General features: G+C 43.3%; 1 protein-coding gene across 3 annotated transcripts in view; it reads right to left on the bottom strand.

The window, feature by feature from the left end:
* Nucleotides 1-24478, bottom strand: part of TIAM2 (TIAM Rac1 associated GEF 2) — a 272790-nt gene that overhangs the window by 181518 nt on the left and 66794 nt on the right. The gene's annotated exons all lie outside the window — the stretch shown is intronic.

Here is a 24478-nt window from a genome sequence, read left to right as displayed (position 1 = left end):
ATTACAGATGGGCACCACCACACCCAACTGATTTTTTGCATTTTTAATAGAAATGGGATTGCACCATGTTAGCTAGGCTGGTCTCAAACTCCTGACCCCAAGTGATCCACCAGCCTAGGCCTCCCAAAGTGCTGGGTTTATAAGCGTGAGCCATTGCACCCAGCCTCTATCAGAAATTTTTTGAACAAAGCAAATGCTAGGATCCATAAAGAAACAGCTCCAAGTTTCACAAGATGAACATCTGAACCCCCAGCTGTACTGACTATAGCTGACGAGTCACTCATTTCACATGCAGTAACATTTGTCCCAATTTCTAGCAAGGTTGGTGTGCTAGGCACTGTGCATTAATTACACAAGGAGGAATCAGGCACAGCACTAGTTATCAAAGGACCTAAAGCAAAAGGGGATAAAAGACAGCAAAGACATCTGACAAATTCCAGAAAGAGGCAAGATAAACTGGCCACCTGGGTCCAGGCGAGGTGGCTCATGCCTATAATACCAGTACTTTGGGAGGCCGAAGCAGGCGGATCACCTGAGGTCAGGAGTTTGAGACCAGCCTGGCCAACATGGTGAAACCCAGTCTCTACTAAAAATACAAAAATTAGCTGGGCGTGGTGGCAGGTGTCTGGAGTCCCAGCTACTCGGGAGGCTGAGGCAGGAGAATCGCTTGAACCCAGGAGGCGGAGGTTGCAGTGAGCCAAGACTGCGCCACTGCACTCCAGGGCAGACAGAACGAGACTCTGTCTCAAAAAGACAAAAACAAAAAAACAAAGATAAACTGGTCATCCGGAATAAGGGAAAGGAACTATCCTTGGTTTATAGAAAAAAAGAAAAACACCAAAAAACACAAGAAAATCCATTAAATGTATCTGAAACAGGATTTCAGGCAGCAATAACCACTAAGATCATCAAGTCAAACCAGAGGAAGATATATTTTGGATCCAGCTTAAAGGGAGAAGCAAACAACACACACCTAACAAAAAACATCAATTTCTGTAATGAAACAAACTCCAGAACTTCAGAAAGGATTTGGAGGTTGTGTGGAATCTACTTCCAGAGAGATAAAGGCAGACGCTGCACCCATTACATGAGAGCAGGCTGGGAGCAGGCAAGATCGCCTGCCAGAGCCTGTTAGGATCCTGGAGCACGAGAGCACCTCTCCCGGGTGGGGGTTCAGACATAGGCAGGATGATGTCGGGACAGAGCTGGAAAGCCTTGCTGACTGGCCTGACCTTAAAGAATGTGTCCGAGCTGGACGTGAGGAACCAGGGAGGCCCAGCATCCCCATAAGGAGGACAGCATGGGTAAAATGACAGAGAAACCAGGAAGCCTGAAACCACAAAAGACACAGAGAAGCACCAAGTCTGATGGTCCCATGTGTGACGCGAGTACAAGGAGAAAAACAGATCAGGATGCCTGATGCTGGCAGCTACTAAAGTGCAAGCTGTCACTTGTGCTTTATTCATTAAAGTGAACTCGAGGCTGGGTGCAGTGGCTCACACCTGTAATCCCAGCACTTTCGGAGGTCTGGGGGGACAGATCACTTGAGTCCAGGAATTCATGACCAGCCTAAGCAACATGACAAAAGCCCATCTCCACAAAAAAGTAAAAAATTAGCCAAACATGGTGGCATATGCCTGTAGTCCTAGCTACTTGGGAGGCTGAGGTGGGAAGATCACTTGAGCCCAGTAGGAGCTGTGACTGCACCACTGCACTCCAGCCTGAGTGACACGGTGAGACCCTGTCTCAAAAAAAAGAAAAAAGAAAAAAAGTCAAGGTGGAAAGCAGAAGTCAGAGGTCAGTAATCAGTGAGCCCCTCCCACAGCACCAGACTGTCACCATTAATCAATACTGAGCAAGGATTAATTGCAAAGCAGTGCCGGGTGCGGTGGCTCACACCTGTAATCCCAGCACTTTGGGAGGCCGAGACGGGCGGATCACGAGGTCAGGAGATCGAGACCATCCTGGCTAACACGGTGAAACCCCGTCTCTACTAAAAACACAAAAAATTAGCCGGGCGAGGTGGTGGGCGCCTGTAGTCCCAGCTACTCGGGAGGCTGAGGCAGGAGAATGGCGTGAACCCAGGAGGCGGAGCTTGCAGTGAGCCGAGATGGTGCCACTGCACTCCAGCCTGGGCAACAAAGCGAGACTCTGTCTCAAAAAAAAAAAAAAAAAAAATTGCAAAGCAGTTACATGTTACATCATTACTTGTTAAATCCTAAAGTGTGTTTTCAAAGTAGAAAGAGCTCATTCATAAGAATGCCAGCCACATGGATCAACAGGCCAGTGAGGCGCTAGGGGCAAACCCCTGATCCGCCACTTGGTAGGGTTTGGGTCACTTACCTGTCTCTCCACAGCTAATTTCCCCCATGCAAAATGAAAACAATTACGCCCACCCTCCAGGACTTCTGTGAAAACAAATTGAGAACATATCTTTCAATTACCTGTGACAAGTTAAGACAGTTAAATAATAAATGTTAGTTCTCTCCTCCCGTCCTGGTTTCTCTAATCGTTGCCATCAAATGCAGGCTTTCTTCCACAGTAAGCAGCACTAATAAAAACTTCAAAATATTTTTAACAAGCGCAAGGCTAACAAGATGACTCAGTAATACCAAGGCCAGGCCTAGATGTCCGTTACTAACAAATACTAAAACGCTTTTTAAAAAATATTTCTCTAGGAACTGAGTAAGTGAGTACATTATACGTCAAAGGGAAAATTGACGAGGCAGCACAATGAGGCTTGGAGGTTGTTGTGCTTCAATATCTATAGCAATATTCTAAAAATATGTTCACAATATTCTAAAATCAATAGCAATTACATTATTTAGGGCATTGATCCTTCCTCCAACCCCAAACTAGCATGGAAGCCTTCTGAATGCTCAAGTTATTATAGATCCTTTTCTGAGCTGAGCCTAAGGCTAAGCCTATAGGGTTCCTGTTCTTTAAAAAAAAAAAAAAAAAAAATTACCTATCACTAAAGAGAGTAGTGAACATGCTTTAGGAGTTTATAGAATAAACAGCTTCCTGTTTCTCAAGCCCAATGTACAATAAACTATGGGAATTATTGATAAATTAGCATGAGTTACGACAAATGTATTCATAAAGTTTACATATGGGAAATAAAAAGAATTTGTAGAAAAGGATACGAATTTCAGCCGGGCACAATGGCTCATGCCTGTAATGCCAGCACTTTGGGGGGCCAAGGCGGGTGGATCACCTGAGGTCAAGAGTTCGAGACCAGCCTGGACAATATGGCAGAACTCCGTCTCTACTAAAAATACAAAAATTAGCCAGGCATGGTGGTACACGCATGTAATCCCAGATACTTGGCAGGCTAAGGCAGGAGAATCGCTTGAACCTGGGAGGTGGAGGTTGCAGTGAGCTATGATCATGTGCCACTGTACTGTCAGCCTGGGTGACAGAGCGAGACTCTGTCTAAAAAAAAAGAAAGAAAAAAAAAGGATGTGAATTTCAAACACTGAGTAGCAGGGATGTGACCACGGGTTTTACCTACGTTATATTTTCAGGATTTTGCTGTTCTTGTAGTTGTCCACCCAGCATCCAATCCCCACCTCTCTCAGTAAACAAATTAGAAAGTCCATACCAATTAGCATCAATTAGCATTACAATTACTAGGCCTAAATTATTTGTACTTCTCCCTAAGCCATAATTGCAGAATTTCCTTCTACTGAAAGCATTTCAGACCTTTAATTTTCATTACTTCAGCATGGAATTAGCAACATATTTCCCATAGGCATTTTATTACCTATTATTTTATGATGATGAATAACCAAAACCTCAATGAGAAAATGACTGTAGATGGTGCAGGGTGGGAAGAGGACGACACCCACATTTATTGATTTTTGGAATGCCACAGAGGAGTATGATTTGAGCCAAGATGTCAGGTCCCTGAGTGAATGCTCCACCCACTCCCACCTCTCAAGCCACCCCAGGAAACTCCATCCCCCATGCCACATACCCCGACCCAATTATTATGAAGGATCTGAAACTTTTTGAGCACTGACATGACACCACAAGTGGAAAATTCTGCCCCTGACCTCGTGAGACAGGTCGCAGTCAAAACGCAGACGCTTCTAGTCAAAACACAGCATCGCAGGTGGAGACTGAAAACCTGCCCTGTCTGTTGTTGGTGTGGTTTAACAGCTGATGTGGGTATTCTGGGGGTGCTATGCTGTTGCTTCGCTACATGTTATTGTTTCAGTGAACTGATAGTATGTCATATGAGTAAGTGTAAGAAAATGATCACTTATCAGTAATCATATGAATTAAGGAATAACGATGATAGTAAACAACCACAGATTGTTCACATGGGTGGCTGAGACCGTGACACCTTTGCTTTCTGGCAGCAGTTCAATGTACATTAACTTTGTTTCATGCACAAAATTATTTCAAATATAAAATTACCCTCAGGCTATGCGTTTAAGGTATCTGTGAAACATAAACAAATTTCATGTCTAGATTTGGGCAACATCCCCAAGCTATCTCATTATGTATATGCAAATATTCAAAAATCTGAATAATTCAAAACCCAACACTTCTCGTCCCAAACATTTCAGATCAGGAATCTTCAACCTTTATTATCTCCTTCTGTGTTATTACACACTAATTCTTTTTGCCGAATCTTGTTCTCATCTCATTCAAAATCCTAGGGACTCCCCAGTGGGATCAGGGGAGGAAAGCTACGGTAGAGTCACTGTGGCCCAGCCCTTAAGAAAAGTAAAATAAAAACACAAGGATGACAGCTGTCTTGAAGAGATGGTTGTTGGGTTTCTTTTTTTTCAATCCCAAGTAACAACAAAAAAGGCCAATATTCCATTTAGCGTATCGTCATCTAGCTAAAGCAGACCATAGCTACATTAAAAATGTTCCTATGATCATCAGCACAGTTTTACAAACATTCTGTACTATTAATAATTATGCGGAGAATTTTTCTTTTTACTTTGTCCAACTTGAACATTTAATCCAACCCAGCCTCCCCTTGCCTCCTACATTTAGTCCCTTCACACCATGAGAGAGTAACCTGGAGTAGCCAGGATTGCATTCCCAGCCCACTGCCCTCTGGCCCTGTACCACGCCCTGCCACCCTGGTCCAGAGCCATGGCTGCACCCACTGTCCTTTTCCAGAATTGCATCGAGACCCATTCGCCACTCACCAAGTGACCAGCTGCCCCTCCACCCTCTGACTCCCCAACGCCGTGGTCAGAAGGCCCCATCTCCACCTCCACTGACAATCCTCAGAGGTTCTATTTTTTTTTTAAGATGGAGTCTCCACCCAGGCTGAATCCTCAGAGGTTCTAACGCTATTTCAAAGACCACTGGGATCAGCTGTGAAGACTGAAGTGCATCAATGACTTTGGGAACAAATAGCCTCTTAGTCCCTTAAAAAGAACATAACAAACATACAAGAAAAGGCCTTCTTGATAATAATTTGGAAGAACATTTGAAATAAGCGTATCATTTCAGGCCAAGTGAGTTGCTCATGCCTATAATCCCAGCACTTTGGGAGGCCAAGGCAGGCAGATCACCTGAGGTCAGGAGTTCGAGACCCATCTGACCAACATGGCGAAACCCCGACTCTACTAAAAATACAAAAATTAGCCAGGTGTGGTGACGGGTGTCTGTAGCCCCAGCCACTCAGGAAGCTGAGGCAAGAGAATTGCTTGAACCCGGGAGGCAGAGGTTGCAGTGAGCTGAGATCGCGCCACTGCACTCCAGCCTGGGCGACAGAGTGAGACTCCATCTTAAAAAAAAAAAAAAAAAAAAAAAAAAAAAGCTTACCATTACTTTAAATAAATTACATAAAATTAATATTCTTAAACCTTACACAGATATTTTAAAGTCATGGTGCACTATTTTACAAAGGACAACTTTAGAAGTTAATTCTGATATGGAAAGGAAGTCAAGATTAAGTTTGTCATTAGGAATTTTCTTTTCATTAGCTCCCTTGTATCCATATTAACAAATCAATAATAATATCAGGTATTACTGAGGCACGACGGTGCATGATTGAAGTAGGACCTGGTGTCATAATGGTGTCATCAATACAACACCTGTGGTGCATCTGGGTTGAGATCACAAATCAGTATCTTGGCTCAAGTACTGAGCTCCCAACAAGTTGCTCCGGGGCAGCCACCCTTACCTCTCTCTCCCCATCCAAAACATTGCATTTTCCACCTACCAGCCTCAAAGGGATTTTGTGGGGATTATCCATGTCTGAAAGATCTCTCATCTTTGAGATGAAAGGTCCTAATGAGTATTTTGTTGAGAAGCACTCCCACTCTACCCTATGGGAAGGTTCCAAACTCCTCTTCTAAGGGTGTCTACTACAGGTTGGAAAATGTTACGTTTGAAGTAGAAATCATAATAGACTTTTAATTACAAGCAAGTGGGGTAGCTCACTGTTAAGCAGAGACCAGAGACTCTTCAATTCTTTTTTTTTTTTTTTTTCCTCAGCTGCTCTGGTGGGTGTGGCCTGGAGCCTCACTTTCTTGCTCCGTAAGTCCAGGTTGGGCATCCAAAGCCGCTATGAGAAGCAGGGTTTACAATGAGAGGAAACGGTAATGAAGTGGAAACATCTATATAATATCACAATTATATAAAGTAGGACTTGGCTATGGCCGCAAAAGTACTTAGACAATCTGGCCAGGCGCGGTGGCTCAAGCCTGTAATTCCAGCACTTTGGGCAGCCGAGGTGGGCGGATCACTTGAGGTCAGAAGTTCAAGACCAACCTGGTCAACATAGTGAAACCCTGTCTTTGCTAAAAATACAAACATTAGCCGGGTGTCGTGGCACACACCTGTAATCCCAGCTACTCAGGAGGCTGAGGCACAAGAATCACTTGAAACCAGGAGGCGGAGGTTGCAGAGAGCCAAGATCATGCCAGTGCACTCCAGTCTGGGCAACAGAGCAAGACTCAGTTTCCAAAAATAAAAAAAAATTAAGTACTTAATCAATCTGAAGCAAGAAAAGCACCATGCACAGCAAATAATGGATAATTCTTTATAAAGTCCTTTAATCTCTAACCTTTAACAACAGATCCTAGGCATGATAAACACCAACTTACAAATGATCTCTAAAAGAGGTTAACTTGATTCTTAATAGTAAATGTGGATTTTAATTGTGCTAACTATAAACTACAGTTCTTCTTTAGTAACACTTTCCATTCATCACACAATCCAGAGTAAGGACAAACCCTCGATGCAACTGAGGCTCCGTCCTCCGTTGGCTTCCGCGGCTCCCTGACGACAGGTGATTCCCTGCCCCACAACTGACCCAGCCTCCTTCCTGAGCTCCTCCCTCTGCGCCCACCTCCTGGGATGGGCCAGCCTTTCTTAGTGCTCCAGGCTTGGTCCTCATCTCTGTGTCTTCAATATTCTCTTCCAGGGTGACTTCACGGTTTTTCACTATCATCGACAATAACCAAGACTCGATTTCTTCTGAGTTCCAGACCCACTTGCCCACCTACCAGATATGCCACCTCAAAAATCAACATGACCCAGACTTGTTATTCTTTTCCAACCCTACCCTAACCCCTGATCACCTGGCCCCCCTTTCTGTGCACCCAAACCAGGAAAATGGTACCTCTGTCCAGCCGCTCTGGAAAGACAGGAACCCATCAATCACCCTAGGCCTGCTTCTCCTTTCCCAGATCATGCACACCAAAATGGCCATCAAATCCTCTGGCAGGTACTTCCTAAGTAACTCTTCAATGTATACCTCCCTCTCCTTTGCGGCAATGAGTTCATTCAGCCCTTATAGGCTGATCCTAGCCTGATGCCTCTATTGTTTCCTACTGGAGGATTTCCAGTCCTTTCTCCACAAATCTCTCCTCCACACAGCAGCTAGGGGAAAATTCTAAAACACCAATTTGATCCTGTTGTGCTCCAGTTTGAAACCTTTCAATGTCATCCATCTCTCACAATTAATACTTCTTTGCATGACATACAAAACTCTACTGACCTTTCCAGCTCCTGTCCTCCCCGCCACCAATGTAAATTCCTTGTAGCCCACATCATACCAGGTACTCCAAATGCCTCCAGGCCTTTGATCCTAGCTGACACGCTCCCTTCTGTCTGCTTTAGCAGCTTGGCAAATTTCTCCTCACTCTTAAGAGCAACTTAAGCAGTTCATTCTAAAACGTCTTCCCTAACAACACATAACAGGAATAATAATTCTTTTATTTATTTATTTATTTATTTATTTATTTATTGAGACAGAGTTTCCCCTGTTGCCCAGCCTGGAGTGCAGTGGTGCAATCTCGGCTCACTGCAACGTCCACCTCCCAGGTTCAAGCGATTCTCCTGCCTCAGCCTCCCAAGTAACTGGGATTACCGGCATCCACCACCACATCCAGCTAATTTTTGTAGTTTTTAATAGAGACAGGGTTTCACCATGTTGGCCAGGCTGGTCTCGAACTCCTGACCTCAGGTGATCGGCCTCTGGAAGTGCTGGGATTACAGGCGTGAGCCACCGCGCCCAGCCAATAAATCTTTACCTTCAGGTGTATCACTGCACCTTGCACAAATCTCTGTTCGAGCACTTGCCATGCTATGCAGGAAGTATTCACTTCCGTGCCCATCTGTTTCACTAGGGCCTGAGCTCTGTTCAATGAGTCTTTGCTCAGCCCTGCCTGATGCAGGGCATAGTAAAGAATATATGAGCACTGAGTGTTCAATAACAACTTAATAAACAAATACAAGTTCTAGCATATAGTCATCTTAATATTTCATAAATCCACTCTAAAACGCTGCTTCCACTTTCTTCCTATCATCCAGAAATCCCAAGTTATGTCAAGTTCAGGTATTCTCTGGATCTTGATGAAGATCCATGGAGACATGCTCCAAAGCTGTCTGGAAGGCCGATGCATAACCATTCATTTCTATAACACGTAAACACAGCTGTCTATAAATGTTTATTATGTTTTCCTTTTTTTGACACAGAGTCTCTTTTTTTTTTTTTTTTTTTTTTGAGACAGAGTCTTGCTCTGTCACCTAGGCTGGAGTGCAGTGGCTGGATCTCAGCTCACTGCAAGCTCCGCCTCCCGGATTCATGCCATTCTCCTGCCTCAGCCTCCCAAGTAGCTGGGACTACAGGCGCCCGCCACCTCGCCTGGCTAATTTTTTGTATTTTTAGTAGAGACGGGCTTTCACCGTGTTAGCCAGGATGGTCTCGATCTCCTGACCTAGTTATCCACCCGCCTCAGCCTCCCAAAGTGTTGGGATTATAGGTGTGAGCCACCGTGCCCGGCCAACACTGAGTCTCATTTCTGTTGCCTAAGCTGGAGTGCATTGGTGCGATCATGACTCACTGAAACCTCTGCCTCTCGGGCACAAGCCATCCTCCCCTCTCAGCCTCCCAAGTTGCTGGGAGTACAGGCATGCACCACCATGTCCCACGAATTGTTTTCATTAGTAGTAGAGACAGGGTTTTGCCATGTTGCCCAGGCTGGTCTCAACCTCTTGGGCTCAAGTGAACGACCCACCTTGACTTCCCAAACAGCTGCGATTACAGGCATAAGCTACCATGCCTGCCCTAAAAAATATTTCTTACAGTACATTCAAAACCCAAGCTGAACCACTGGGCTTAGTCACGGAGACACACATAAATAAAGGAGCTTTTTGGGAACTAAGTTTCTACCACCACCTCAGGGTATCACCATCCTACCATAAATTTCCCCTTAAAGGACTAAGATGATCAGTTTACAGCAATGTTTTTAAGGCCTTTTGCCCTGAGGTATTAATCATTACTATGTTTAATTCTTCATAAGGAAAATTCCCGAGGAACTGCCTTAAATTCAGGAAAGATATTTACTAGAAAAAAAATTTTAATGAATACTGACTACATGGTATAGGATTAAAAGAAAACAGCCAAAGTAAATCAAATTTCAGCTTCAAAAATAAATGTCTGGGCCGGGCGCGGTGGCTCACGCCTGTAATCCCAGCACTCTCGGAGGCCAAGGTGGATGGATCGCCTCAGGTCAGAAGTTTCAGACCAGCCTGGCCAACATGGTGAAACCCCATCTCTACTAAAAATACAAAAATTAGTTAGGTATGGTGGCACGTGCCTATAATCCCAGCTACTCAGGAGGCTGAGGCAGGAGAATCGTTTGAATCCAGGAGGCAGAGGTTGCAGTGAGCCGAGATCGTCGCACTGCACTCCAGCCTGGGCAACAAAGCGAGACTACATCTCAAAAAAAAAAAAAAAAGTCTGGCCAGGCGCAGTGGCTCACACCTGTAATCTCAGCACTCTGGGAGGCCAAGGCAGCCAGATCACCTGAGGTCAGGAGTTTAAGACCAGCCTGGCCAACATAGTGAAACCCTGTCTCTACTAAAAATACAAAAATTAGCCAGGCGCAGTGGTAGGCACCTGTAATTCCAGCTACTTGGGATGCTGAGGCACAGGAATTGCTTGACTGCCAGACATTGCAGTGAGCCAAGATCGGGCCACTGCACTCCAGCTTGGGTCATACAAAAAGACCCTGTCTCAAAAAAAAAAAAACAGAAATGTCTGTCCAGATAGCACATTCCAAAGCTACACAGTACACAGGGAGGCAGAACTCATGGCACAGTTAGAGAACAGCATGACAACTTATTTCTTCAATATCTCCACTGTTTCCATTTTCCTTACTTAAAGAGCAGGACGCTACATACTGACTCAAATCTGATGACAAAGCAAATCATCTGAATTTGTTGTCATTTTTCTAATATATTTTAGCTGCTATGCAAAATATTAGTGTAATGTTAGATACTATACTAAAATTACCGTACACAACGATCAACCTTTTCCTATTATGTTACAGCATAATTCCTTATGTCTACTTCTTATTTTGGTGCCCACCTTCAAATAGATACAGATGATTACATTTCACCAAGATTACATGCAAATGTGTGCTGCTTTATGGAATCTTTATAGAATAACAGTTTCTCCAAAGGTGTGCCATGAATGAAGCTCTGGTCGTTCTTTCATTCAGCTTGAATCGAACAATGGAAAATCAACTATAAAGTTTACTAACAGGCTGGGCATGGTGGCTCACCCCTGTAATCTCAGCACTTTGGGAGGCTGAGGTGGGAGAATCGCTCAAGCCCTGGAGTTAAGACCAGCCTGGGAAAAAAGGCAAAACCTCATCTCTACTAAAATACAAAAATTAGCCAGGCGTGGTGGCACATATCTGTAATCCCAGCTACTTGAGTGTTTGAAGCAGGAGAATCACTAGAACCTGGAAGATGGAGGCTGTAGTGAGTCGAGATTGCAGCACTGCACTCCAGCCTGGGTGACAGATCAAGACTCTGTCTTAAATAAATAAATTAAATTAAAAATAAAAAAGCCAGGTGTGGTGGTACATACCTGTGGTCCTAGCTACATGAGAGGCTGAGGTGGGGGGATCACTTGAGCCCAGGAGGTCCAGGCTGCAGTGAGCTGTGATCTGCACCACTGCACTCCAGCCTGGGCGATGGAGCGAGACCCTGTCTCAATAACAAAATTGACTAACAGCTACCAGGGGCTGTAAAGGGTTCTAAGATACTAAGCAGCTTCTCCTCACTCAGAATTTCCTGAAGGAAATGGATCTAAAATAGAATACCTAGCCCGGGCAACATGGCGAGATCTCATCTCAAAAAAATAAAAAATAAACAATGGCAGCATGAAAAGTAAAATGTTATTTAAAACCAAAACTACCAGCACTTTGGAAGGCCGAGGCGGGTACATGACCTGAGGTCAGGAGTTCAAGACCAGCCTGGCCAACACGGTGAAACCCCCATCTCTACAAAAATACAAAAATTAGCTGGGCATGATGGGGGGTGCCTGTAATCCCAGCTACTCGGGAGGCTGAGGTGGAAGAATCACTTGAACCGGGGAGGCAGATGTTGCAGTGGGACCAGATCACGCCATTGCACTCCAGCCTGGGCAACAGAGGAGACTCTGTCTCAAAAAAAAAAAAATCAACTGTAACCACTTCTGTCTCCTGAAGAGGAAGCACAGTTTGCAGTGTGGAGAGAGAATCTCTACACTTCTCCTTTTCATCTATAGAGATTGATAAAAGATGGAGAAAGGAAAAGGCAGAAATTTCAAAACCACTCCCAGATATTCCAGGCACATAAAGGGTGGGTAGAGAGTCTTCTGTCTTTAGCATTCATTGATGCGGACGGGCTCCAGAAAGGCAGAAAGCCGGGAGACACACATGCCAAATGTGAAGGGAGGGAGGCCCAGCAATAGGGCAAGAGGCTGGAAACTCCAGCGCCCATGGCAGTGACATTCCCAGCACGGCAACAGTCACGGGGCTTTAACAACTGACGGGCGTAACTATCTACACTAAGACGTTACATTGCTGCATATCACCCCTTCTCCCAATTCTTAGCCTGCAACTTGACTAAGTGTAATAAAAACAGCAACACTTGTATGTGTGGTTAGGTGGGAAAAATAAAATAAAATAAAAATAAATTAAAAAACAAGGGAAAGGCTGGGCATGGTCACGCATGCCTGTGGCCCCAGCACTTTGAGAGACTGAGATGGGTGGATCACTTGACCCCAAGAGTTCAAGACCAGCCTGGGCAACATGGGTAAAGCCCGTCCCTACAAAAAATACAAAAATTAGCCAGGTGTGGTGGTGCATGCCTGTAGTCCGAGTACTTGGGAGGCTAAGAGGTGGGAGGACCACCTGAGCCAGGGAGGTGGAGGCTGCAGTGAGCTATGATGATGCTACTGCATTCCAGCCTGGGCGACAAAGTGAGACCCTGTCTCAAAATCATCATCATCATCATCATCATTATCATCATCACCATCCCTCACCCTCATCTAACTAGGTTAGCACAGGGCAGACAACAGGGGCAAGGGAAGCTTAGGAGGGAGTGGAAATGAGAGTCAGGAGGGGCAAGAACTCAGAGCCAGAGCCGAATATAAGAACATGTGTCTCCCTGTGGGAACTTTCCAGATTTCTTGGAGACGTGGACCTCTTCCAGAGAGGGGGACAGAGAGCTCAAGTGAATTTTATTTAAATATCAAAGGAGAAGGAGCCCTCAGCAGACATGTGAGTTGTGACTCTAATAAAAGGCTGAATGTGGTAACTTAAGTATAACCAACATATTATAGGAGTTGGGTGGAGAGAGAGGCCGCTTCGGGTGAGAAAGGTTCTAGGTAGGAGGGACAGTCACAAAAGCTTCCCCTCCACACCCCACCAATGACTAGAAAACTAATATGCTCTGTGCCATCCCAGAATGAGCTCCCCCACAGCCAGACTGGGTCTTCAGGGTCCTGCTGACTCTGGGGTCCTACGATCCTGCGGCTGTACCATAAAGACCCTCTTCAAGGTCTTTACTATAACCCTGCAAATCCAGCAGGGTGGGAAGATTGCAAATAGAAATATTTGTAAAGAACTGGTCATCATCCCAGCTCTCTGGAAGGCCGAAGCGGGCAGATCACTAGAGGTCAGGAGTTTGAGACCAGTCTGGCCAATACGGCAAAAACCGTCTCTACTAAAAATACAAAAAATTAGCCAGGTGTGATGGTGGGTGCCTGTAATCCCAGCTCCTCAGGAGGCTGAGGCAGGAGAATCGCTTGAACCAGGGAGGCAGACAGAGGTTGCAGTGAGCCAAGATCGCACCACTGCACTCCAGCCTGGGTGACAGAGCGAGACTCAGTCTCAAAAAAAACTTGTAATCAACAAATCTTTCCTTCAACATAGCAGTTAGATATCAGGAAGGTATGCCAAAAAAATTATATATATATATATATACACACACACACACACACACACACACACACACACACACACCCCAAAAGAATTTAAAGTTTGTTGTTAAAATCTGGGCTTGCTTCCCAGTTTTAAGGATGAAAACTAAAGGAAAGCGAGAGCCAAACAGGAAAGACACACCAGAAACACGATGCAGAAAGACCATAAAATTGTTGAAGTTCATCCACCAAAAGCGGCTTCCGGCTGGGCCCCTCTGAAAGTCTGCACGAACACACATAACCTCCACATGCCAGAAGCAACGCTTCCCAGCGGTGACACGGTACAGGCAGAATCACACAGATGTATGTCTGTCCACACTCCAGGACTTCCCAGACTCACATGTAATGTGATGTAAACAATGAACAAGGAAACGAAATGTAAATACACAAGAGCCTGACAGAGATGAGCCAAGTTAGAAATGGTGAAGAGTCTTCATTGTGAGGCTAAAAGTGGAGATGGAAGTGGAGGCTCCCACAGGGAACAGGGAAAATTGAGAAGGGGACAAGAGTGGCCATCCCAGTGGAGAAGGCCCAGGACCATTTTAGCTGGTGGAGAAACAGCCCATTTTTCCAGGAAGGCTTCAGAGTGGAGTTAGAGTTTCAAAAGTTAAATGCTACTCATTCTAACAAACAAAAGCAGGCCCTTCAGGTGTGCATCAAATACCTTTATACCTCCAAATAGCTCCAAATACTAATACTGGATCAGCGTACAGCTCAGGAGTTATTAACAGAAATCAGCAGCACAACCAGCTACCCAGCAGGCTTGAACAGCGCTCCTGCCCAGATTTCCAACCAGGGACACCGTGTCAAAAAGGAGCGGTTTCCCCTGTGCACTGTCAGTATTTTTATTCACACATAAAATCACTTTTCTTGGTGGGGAGAGAGTCTTATTCTGTTGCCCAAGCTAGAGTGCAGTAGCACGCTCTGGGCTCACTGCAACCTCCACTTCCCAGGTTCAAACTCATGCCTCAGCCTCCCATGGAGCTGGCACTACAGGCACCACCACACCTGGCTAATTTTCGTATTTTTAGTAGAGATGGGGTTTTGCCATGTTGGCCAGGCTGGTCTCAAACTCCTGAGCTCAGGCAATCCACCCACCTCGGCCTCCCAAAGTGCTAGGATTACAAGCATGAGCCACTGCTAAAACTTGAAATACTTGTATCTAAAAAAATCACACTGGAAATTACAAAAAGGAAGTTATCCTTTTGTATTAACAAAAAGTTATTTTTCATTTAGAAATGAAATGATCATATGGGACAAGAAGAAAAGAAATGCACAATGACTTCCACAGGCTTATTTTTAGTCGAATTTGCATTGCTTAAATATAAGCACAACTAGAAATCAATGGTTTCACACTATAAATGGCCGGGTGCGGTGGCTCACGCCTGTAATCCCAGCACTTTGAGAGGCCAAGGCGGGCGAATCACCTGACGTCAGGAGCTTGAGACCAACCCAGCCAACATGGTGAAACCCCGTCTCTACTAAAAGTACAAAATTTAGCTGGGCGTGGTGCCGGGTGCCTGTAGTCTCAGCTACTCAGGAGGCTGAGGCAGGAGAACCTTGAACCCAGGAGGTGGAGGTTGCAGTGAGCCGAGATCGCGCCGCTGCACTTCAGCCTGGGCGACAAGAGCAAGACTCTGTTTCAACAACAAAAAATACTGTATATATATGAACAAACTTAATTTTGTCAATATCCTCCTCTGGGGAAGAGAGGAGGGGAGAACAGAGAAGGAGAAAGGAAGGGAAAAGGGTGGAAAGAAGGAAGGGGGAGAAAACTACATGGGATGAGGAGGGAAGGGAAAGTGAGGGAGATGAGATGTTTATCCTCAATACAGCAGTAACTAGAGCAGGGAATAAATATGTGGCCTGAAAGAAGGATGCCTTGTTCTTTTCAATATGCAGCCACACAAGTTATTAGTCAAACAAGCCATGGAGCATAATTATGTAACCCAGCTTTAAAGTTCCAACCTTGTCAACCCTCCACCTGGAATTACTCAAAAGCATTTTATTCTCATTGAGAAACCAAGTCTCTGCCACAGCCATAAAATCCCAGAGCAAGACACCTCCCGTGGTGCCGGGCGGCTCTCACACTTCACATGCTTCTGGGCCAAACCGAAAAGTTCTGGGAAAGTCAGATTCCAGCTCAAACTATATTCACAATTCACCATTAAGGCACAGGCAAGCTGGATACATAAACCCAGATACACCAAGGTTTCAATTTTTAGCCACGTTTATGAGACTGTGTGCTTTTCTTTGAGTGATGTCATTTCTCATGTTCTAGAGCTGTAAAAGCTAGGCTCTAAGTTTCACATTTAGTTCTTAAATATAAGATACTGTATTGTTTTATTCTCATGCTCACCAACAACATCCAAATTCCTACACTGGCATAGGAAATCTGGTAGGTAATCCACAAATCAGCAAAGGGTAAAAGGAAGCCGAACAGGAATTTACAGGTAAATGTGTAGATTGTCAATAAAACTCTATAATCAACTTAAATCATTCAAAATTATCAAGAGAAAACTATCAGTTTTAGAAGCTATAAGACATCTAGCCTTTCCATATGATGCATATGCTGGTCTATCCTCTGTCCTAAGCTTCCCCGTGGTCTTCCATGGGATAGTCATACGGGATTCCATATAAACATTTGGCTACATGTATCCATCCTTTCATGCTACATAGTTTCTACTTTCTTCTATTTTTTTAATCCAAGGCTGTTATTGAGATTCACTATCTTGCATCCACATGCACATTATTTTTTAATTCAGTTATAATATACATGGGATAAAGTACACAAGTCTTAACAGTTCCACAACCTTTTTTTTTGAGACAGAGTCTCGCTCTGTCTCAGACTGGAGTACAGTGACGTGATCTCAGCTCACTTAAACTTCCGCCTCCTGGGTTCAAGGTGATTCTCCTGCCTCAGCCTCCCGAGTAGCTGGGACAGCAGGCGTGTACCACCACGCCCAGCTAATTTTTGTATTTTTAGTAGAGATGGGGTTTCACCATGTTAGCCAGGATAGTCTTAATCTCTTGACCTCGTGATCTGCCCGCCTCAGCCTTCCACAGTGCTGGGATTACAGACATGAGCCACCACACCCAGCCAACTTTTTACAAATGTGTATATACTCATGTAACTATCACCCAGATAAAGCTATATTGCAGGAAATATACACATAATTGTGCATGTTCATATTTACATGGACACACATACCCACACATGCACACACATACCCACACATGCACACACATACCCACAGATGCACAACATGTACTCTCCATGCCTGGGACTGCATTAAAGCTGTGGTGTACAAACACACAGGGAAGAGTCTACCACAATATGATCAACTGCTAAAACACTGCTTTTTAGTTGATTGTGGAAAAAAATAAAGTATTTAAAGTATCATTTAAAATTTGTTGCAGAGATCTTGTTACTGCATTTCTAAGTCTTGAATCACTACCCTGTTTATTAAATCATGCTGCCTTGCCACAAAATCTGAACCAGTTATTTTCTTGAAAAAAAAATTACCAGTCATACACTAGGAGAAAATATCTGCAAATCACATATCCAATAAAGAACTTATTTCCAAAACATATGTAAAGAATAGTTGTTAAACCTCAACAATAAGAAAACCAACAACCCAGTTTTTTAATTGGCAAAAGATCTGAACAGACGCTTCACCAAAGAAGGCATACTGTTAGCAAATAAGCACATAAAAGGGTGCTCAACATCATTAGCCATTAAGGAAACGCAAATTAAAACCACAAGGAGAGGCCAGGCATGGTGGTTCATGCCTGTAATCCCAGCACTTTGGGAGGCTGAGGCGGGTGGATCACATGAGGTCAGGAGTTCAAGGCCAGCCTGGCCAACATGGTGAAATCCCGTCTTTACTAAAAACACAAAATTAGCTGGGCATGGTGGGTGCCTGTAATCCCAGCTACTTGGGAGGCTGAGGCAGGAGAATCGCATGAACTCAGGAGGAGGAGGTTGCAATGGCCGAGATCACGCCATTGCATTCCAACCTAGGCAACAACAGCAAGACCCCGTCACAAAAAAAAAAAAAAAAAAAAGAAAGAAAGAAAGAAAGAAACCACAAGGAGATATTACTATACACTTACTAGAATAAAACAAAAATAATAAAATAAAATAAACTGGTAACTCCTGAAGCTGGTGAGGATATGGAGCAACAGATAGGAATACAAAATAATACATTCACTTTGGAAAACAGTTTAGCAGTGTCTTATAAAGTTAAAACATACAAACCTACCATACAACCTAACGATTCTACTCCTAGGTATTTACCCAAGTGGATTAAAAACAGATTATACTTGTATGAAAACCTGCACACAATTGTTTATAGCAGCTTTATTCATAGTTGCCAAGAATTGGAAGCAACCGAAATGATCTTCAGCAATCAAATGGTTAACAAAGAGTGACTGCATACCTACATGGAACACTATTCAGCAATAAAAGAGAACAATCTACTGATTCACCCAATAACCAGATAAATCTTCATTCCCTTTTCCTAAGTGCAGGGGGGTGGGGGGGAAGCCAGACCAAAAAGGCTACATACTTTATAACTCCATTTAAGAGACATTCCAGAAAAGACAAAATTCTAGGGACAAAAGTCAGTGCTTGTGGGGGGTGAGGGAACCATACAAGGGAATTTTTTGAAGGATGGAACTGTTCAGTACAGCACTGTGGCGGTGGCTATACGACTCCATGCATTTGTGAAAAACCCATAAAACTGTACACTACAAAAAGTGAACTAAACTGTCATGCAATTTTTTTAAAAAAATCAATCATAGACTCTCTGGGATGTCAGGGACCCTCAGGATGGAATGCAGACTGTCAGCAAGGCAAGTAACTTCACTGGATATGACCCAGCTTCACTACAGTGGGTGGGGGAAAAGGAGCTGATCCAAATAACTCTGGAACCCGCTATTCAGACTGGACACTGTAAGCTAAAAATGAAAAAACAAAAACTACACAAACACTGCCCTGTAGATGGTAAATGTATTGCATCAGAGGTACAAGCTGGAAATTCCAAAACTGCTTCACATGTATAGTAGGGATGAACACATTTATAATAAATCGTAGACAACACGACTCAAGATTTTCACTGTCAGAAGAAGAAGTTATAAATACGAAAAGCGGGAAGGCTAAACTAACTCTGGTCCTGGATTCAAGTTGGAGACATAAGTAGAAGCTCATGTTGGTTTTAATATATATATAGCTAAACAGATACAAAAAATACAGATACATGTGTGGATTTAGAGATAGCAGTATGAACTCATTCATATATATATATATATATATATATATATACACACACACACACACACACACACAGAGATACAGAAATATAAAGTCTAGTCAGAGATATCATTATGAATATGTTGATTTTGATTGAGAGATACAGACACACAGATATAAATGTGTGTACACATGGATTAGTATGCATATAAATACTTCCTAGCTCTATTCATTGAGAGGGCCTAGAAGAAGCAGTAACACTCCAATAGCAATGGGCACACCTAGCACCCAGAACTTAGTTTCTAAATATCATTCTCCAATGAAAGGAACCAGGGCTTCTTGGAGAAATAGCTGACTCTGGATCTGGAATAGAGAAAACTGAAGATAAACCAGGTACTTGTAGTACCAGGACACTAAAAGAACACAAGAGCTAGCCCAAAAGGGCTTTCGTGGGATTTTGGGGTTTTTTTTGGTTTGATTTTTGAGACAGATTTTGGTTTGGTTTTGCTCTTGTTGCCCAGGCTGGAGTGCAATGGCACGATCTCAGCTCACCACAACCTCTGCCTCCCGGGTTCAGGCAATTCTCCTGCCTCAGCCTCCTGAGTAGCTGGAATTACAGGCATGCACCACCACGCTGGCTAATTTTGTATTTTTAGCAGAGATGGGGTTTCTCCACGTTGGTCAGGCTGGTCTCGAACTCCCAACCTCAGGTGATTTGCCCACCTCGGCCTCCCAAAGTGCTGCGATTATAGGCGTAAGCACCACACCCAGCCTATTAAATGTATTAATAGAAGGAATGGCGGAAAGAGAAAGTCCTCGTTAAAAGAACACAGCCATACTTGCCGCAGCCTACTGAATAATAAAGGTAGTAGGCAGCGGGTAAAACTAAGGAGAAACAAGATATTTACAATGCAGTATATCTGCTTATCTCCCAAAATCTGCTAGACACTATGTTAGTTTTCAGATATGACCACAAATTATTTCATACTGCTCCCTCCAGAATCTGGAGTTAAATACTCTCCACTTGAGTGTAAACTGGACTTGGCAACTTGCTTCTAATGAATAGAGAAAGCAAAAAATAGTGACTTGACTATGGCTGACACCAATCAGGCTGACACCTCACTAACCAACTGATCAAGGTTAATGTCACCAGTAGTAAGTCGTGTTAATACCATGTGTCCCTACCATGTGCAAGGAGAGGGACTTATCAAACCTTTATGATATTCTGTCCAAAATCCATAACCTTAATTTAATCTGATAAAACATCAAACACAAATAGAGGCTGGGTGTGGTGGCTCTCATCTGTAATCCCAACACTTTGGGAGGCCGAGGTGGGTGGATCACCTGAGGTTAGGAGTTCAAGACCAGCCTGGCCAACATGGTGAAATCTCATCTCTGCTAAAAATAAAAAATCTGCTGTGTGTGGTGGCACCTGTAATCCCAGCAACTTGGGAGGCTGAGGCAGGAGAATCGCTTGAACCTGGGAGGCGGGGGTACCAGTGAGCTGAGATCATGCCACTGCACTCCAGCCTGGGTGACAGAGTAAGACTCTGTCTCAAACACACACACACACACACACACACACACACACACAAAGGAACATTCCACTAAATTCCCAATCATTACTTATCAAAAGTGTCAAGGTCATGAAAGACAAAGAAGAAACAAGAAATGGTCACGGGAGGATACTAAGGAAATACAACTAACTGCAATATAGAATCATAGACTGAATCTTAGAACAGAAAACCTACATTAGTGGAAAAACTGGGGAAAGTCCAAATAGTGTACGGTTTTGTTAATATTATTGTATCAATGTTAATTTCCTAGTGTTGATGCCTGAAACATCTTCTCCCTTTCCATGTTGCATAGTTAATTCCTAATAATCTTTCAAATTACAGGGTAGATGCCTTCTCCTCTGTGAAGCCGTCCATGATCACCCTCTCCTCTCCAGTTGATGTTAGATACCATTTCTCTGTGCTTCTATCATAGCACTCATCACTCAGTATCATATTGTATATTTCTGACTATCACCCTACAGAGGCTTCTTGAACAAAATGTATCTCATCCTAACATAATTATCAATTGAGAGCCCTGAGAAAGACAGTAGAGTGGGTCATGATCATCATGAGCTTTGGAGACTCACAGATGTGAGTTCAAACCCCAGCTCCACGGCTTAGTGATCGCAGGTAAATTACTTAAATCTTTCAGAGCTTCAGTTTTGCTCACTGGCGAAACAGACTTAAGGTAAAGAGTTGTTTGAGGATTTAATGAAATACTGTTACATAAAGTAATTAGCTCAGTGCTTACATATAGTATGTTTCATTTTTATTAACGTCAAGGACTCTTTTATTTCAGTGCTTTGTATAGCAACTGGCAAGTGACGGGGACTCAAGAAATGTTTGCCAAATCAATTAATTATTAAGATGAACACTGACAAACATTTATCCAATATTTACTTCCCTTTACCCTCAAGAGTTTTACAGGCTAGAAATGCTTCTCTGGATGCATGTTAAAATCACCTTGGGAACTAACCGTATACTAATGCCCAACCCCATTCTCTGAAATTCTGATTTAATTGGCCTGAGATGGAGCAACTTGACACTCACACATCTAATTACAAGAATAGGAAACACACATTAAAATACATGTAATCAGAAATACCAACATCCCATTAGCAATGATTACACCTTACACCCAGATCTTGGTTTCTAATAGCATTCTAACACCAAGGAACCAGGGCTCCTTGGAGAAATGCCTTATTTTGGCACTGGGGCAGAAAAAACCACAATGATAGGGGTATGTCAAAGAAATTCAAGAGCCACCTGAAAGAGCTCCAATGGTCAAAACAGGAATAACTGGAGCAAAAGTAAGTAGTATTAGATTATAACCTAAAGTATAAAATAAATAGCCATGAATCCATCTTGATATAAAGGATTGAGCAGATAAGTAAATGGAGAACAGACACTCTCCATGTAGGATTATAGATAACATATGTGGACTATGCAGAGTGACTTTCTTCCAAAGAGTACATTATGGGGCCAGGTGCGGTGGCTCATACCTGTAATCCCAGCATTTTGGGAGTCAGAGGCGGGTGGATCACTTGAGGCCAGGGGTTCCAGACCAACCTGGCGAACAAGGTGAAACCCCATCTCTACTAAAAATACAAAAGTTAGCCAGGCATGGTGGCATGCACCTGTAATCCCAGCTACTCAGGAGGCTGAGGCAGAAGAATCGCTTGAACCTGGGAAGCAGAGGTTGCAATGAGCAAGATCACGCCACTGCACTCCAGCCTGGGCAACAAAGCGAGACTCTGTCTCAAAAAAAAGAAAAAAAAAAAAAGTACATTATGGAAAGAAAAAGAGTAACTTTACAGTAGAAAACATGCGACAAATACTACCTTAAATCAAATGATCAAGATTAACATCAACAGTGACAAATCATATTAATAGTATGCACCTCTGATATCACATGAAAACAATGGCACTTTACCACTGTGGTCTTCTCAAAAACATATTAGCCCAGTTTAATCAGAAAATTGAGGTGGCCAGCTGCAGTGGCTCATGCCTGTAATCCCAAAACTTTGGGAGGCTGAGGCAGGCAAATCGCTTAAGTTAGGGAGTTCAAAACCAGCCTGGGCAACATGGTGAAACCCAGTTCTAATTTAAAAAATAATAATAATAAAAATTAGCTGGGTGTGGTGGCATGCACCTATAGTCCCAGCTACTCGGGATGCTGAGTTAGAAGGGTCGCTTGAACCTGGGAAGCAGAGGATGCAGTGAGCCAAGACTGTGCCACTGCACTCCAGTCTGGATGACAAAGCAAGACCCTATCTCAAAAAAAAAAAAAAGAAAAAGAAAAGAAAATCGAGGAACATTCTACTAGCAAACCATCTAATACTCCTCAAAAACTGTCAAAGTCATCAAAAATAAGGAAAAGTCTGAGCAACTATAACAGCTAAGAGGAGGCAAAGGAGATATGATGATCATATGTAATATGATATGCTGGATGGGCTCCTGGAACAGAAAAAGGACATTAGGGACAAACAGAGGAAATGAGAATCAAATATGGCCTTTAGCTAATAATAAAGTATCAATATCGATTCATTTATTATAATGAATATAATAATATAAGATGTTAATAATAGGGGAAGCTGGATATGGATTATACAGAAACTCTTTATACTATTTTTTGCAAGAACTCTGTAAATCTAAAATAGTTCTACAATAAAAAGTTTATTAAAAGAATAAGTTGGTCAAGAGATAAATGGATGGTGTCATTATACTGTCATTGGTCAGAGTGTAAAAAAACGGCAGAAGAGCAAGACTTGGAAACAGGAAACAAGCAGGTGTGAGCCAAAAAAATCTCTGAATTCCCAGGACCCAAAAGAAAAACAAAAAAGGCCGGGCGTGGTAGCTCAGGCCTGTAATCCCAGCATTTTGGGAGGCCGAGGCAGGCGGATAACTTGAGATCAGGAGTTCATGACCAGCCCGGCCAACATGGTGAAACCCAATCTCTACTAAAAATACAAAAATCAGCCGGGCGTGGTGGCAGTTGCCTATAGTCCCAGCTACTTGGGAGGCTGAGGCAGGAGAATCGCTTGAACCTGGGAGGCAGAGGTTGCAGTGAGCCGAGATCGCACCATTGCCCTCCAGACTGGATGACAGAGCGAGACTCTGTCTCAAAAAACAAACAAACAAAAAAAGACAGAAAAACAATAAGGAGTTCCATTAGAATCAATTAGACAGCATCATAGAGCATACAGAAAAAAAGTAAAAGGTAGTTTTAATAAACTATTTGTAAAGTAGAAACACTCTGGAAGAACATGGTTAATTCTGAATAGATTTTTCTGGCCATAGAGGCTCAACTCTTTTTTTGTTGCTGTTTTGTTTTTTGAGTCAGGGTTTCTCTCTCTGTCACCCAGACTGGAGTGCAGTGGCGTGATCACATCTCAATATAGTCTCAAACTCCTGGGCTCAAGGGATCCTCCCACTTCACACTCCCAAGTAGCTAGGATACAGGCATGCACCAGTATGCCTGAAAATGTGTTTTATTTTTAGGAGAGACCAAGCTTTTGCTGTGTTGCCCAGGCTGGTCTCAAACTCCTGACCTCCAGCGATCCTCCCACCTTGGTCTCCCAAAGCATTGGGATTACAGACGTGAGCCACCACACCTGGCCTGATGCTCAACTTATTATTAAACACTTCTTTCTCTCTAATACCTTCATTCATTAACATTCGCCAGTTTTTGTCTCCTTATAGAAAAGATCTTTACAGTTTAAATATGTGCATTAACGGAGCACAGGCACAAAAATCTCACGTGCGAAACCAAAAGCCATTTCCTATTTCCAAAGATAAACCCCCAAACTTATACCAAGAAGCCAATATTTTAATTATTTTGTTTTAGTTACTGAAGACACAACATGATAATAAAATATATTTATTCAATCTTCTATAACCTCGCTTTCTAAAATGGATTCCTCA

Source organism: Macaca mulatta, chromosome 4, assembly GCF_049350105.2.
Source record: "Macaca mulatta isolate MMU2019108-1 chromosome 4, T2T-MMU8v2.0, whole genome shotgun sequence".
Classification (NCBI taxonomy): domain Eukaryota; kingdom Metazoa; phylum Chordata; class Mammalia; order Primates; family Cercopithecidae; genus Macaca; species Macaca mulatta.
This window is presented reverse-complemented; position numbering and strand designations above follow the sequence as displayed.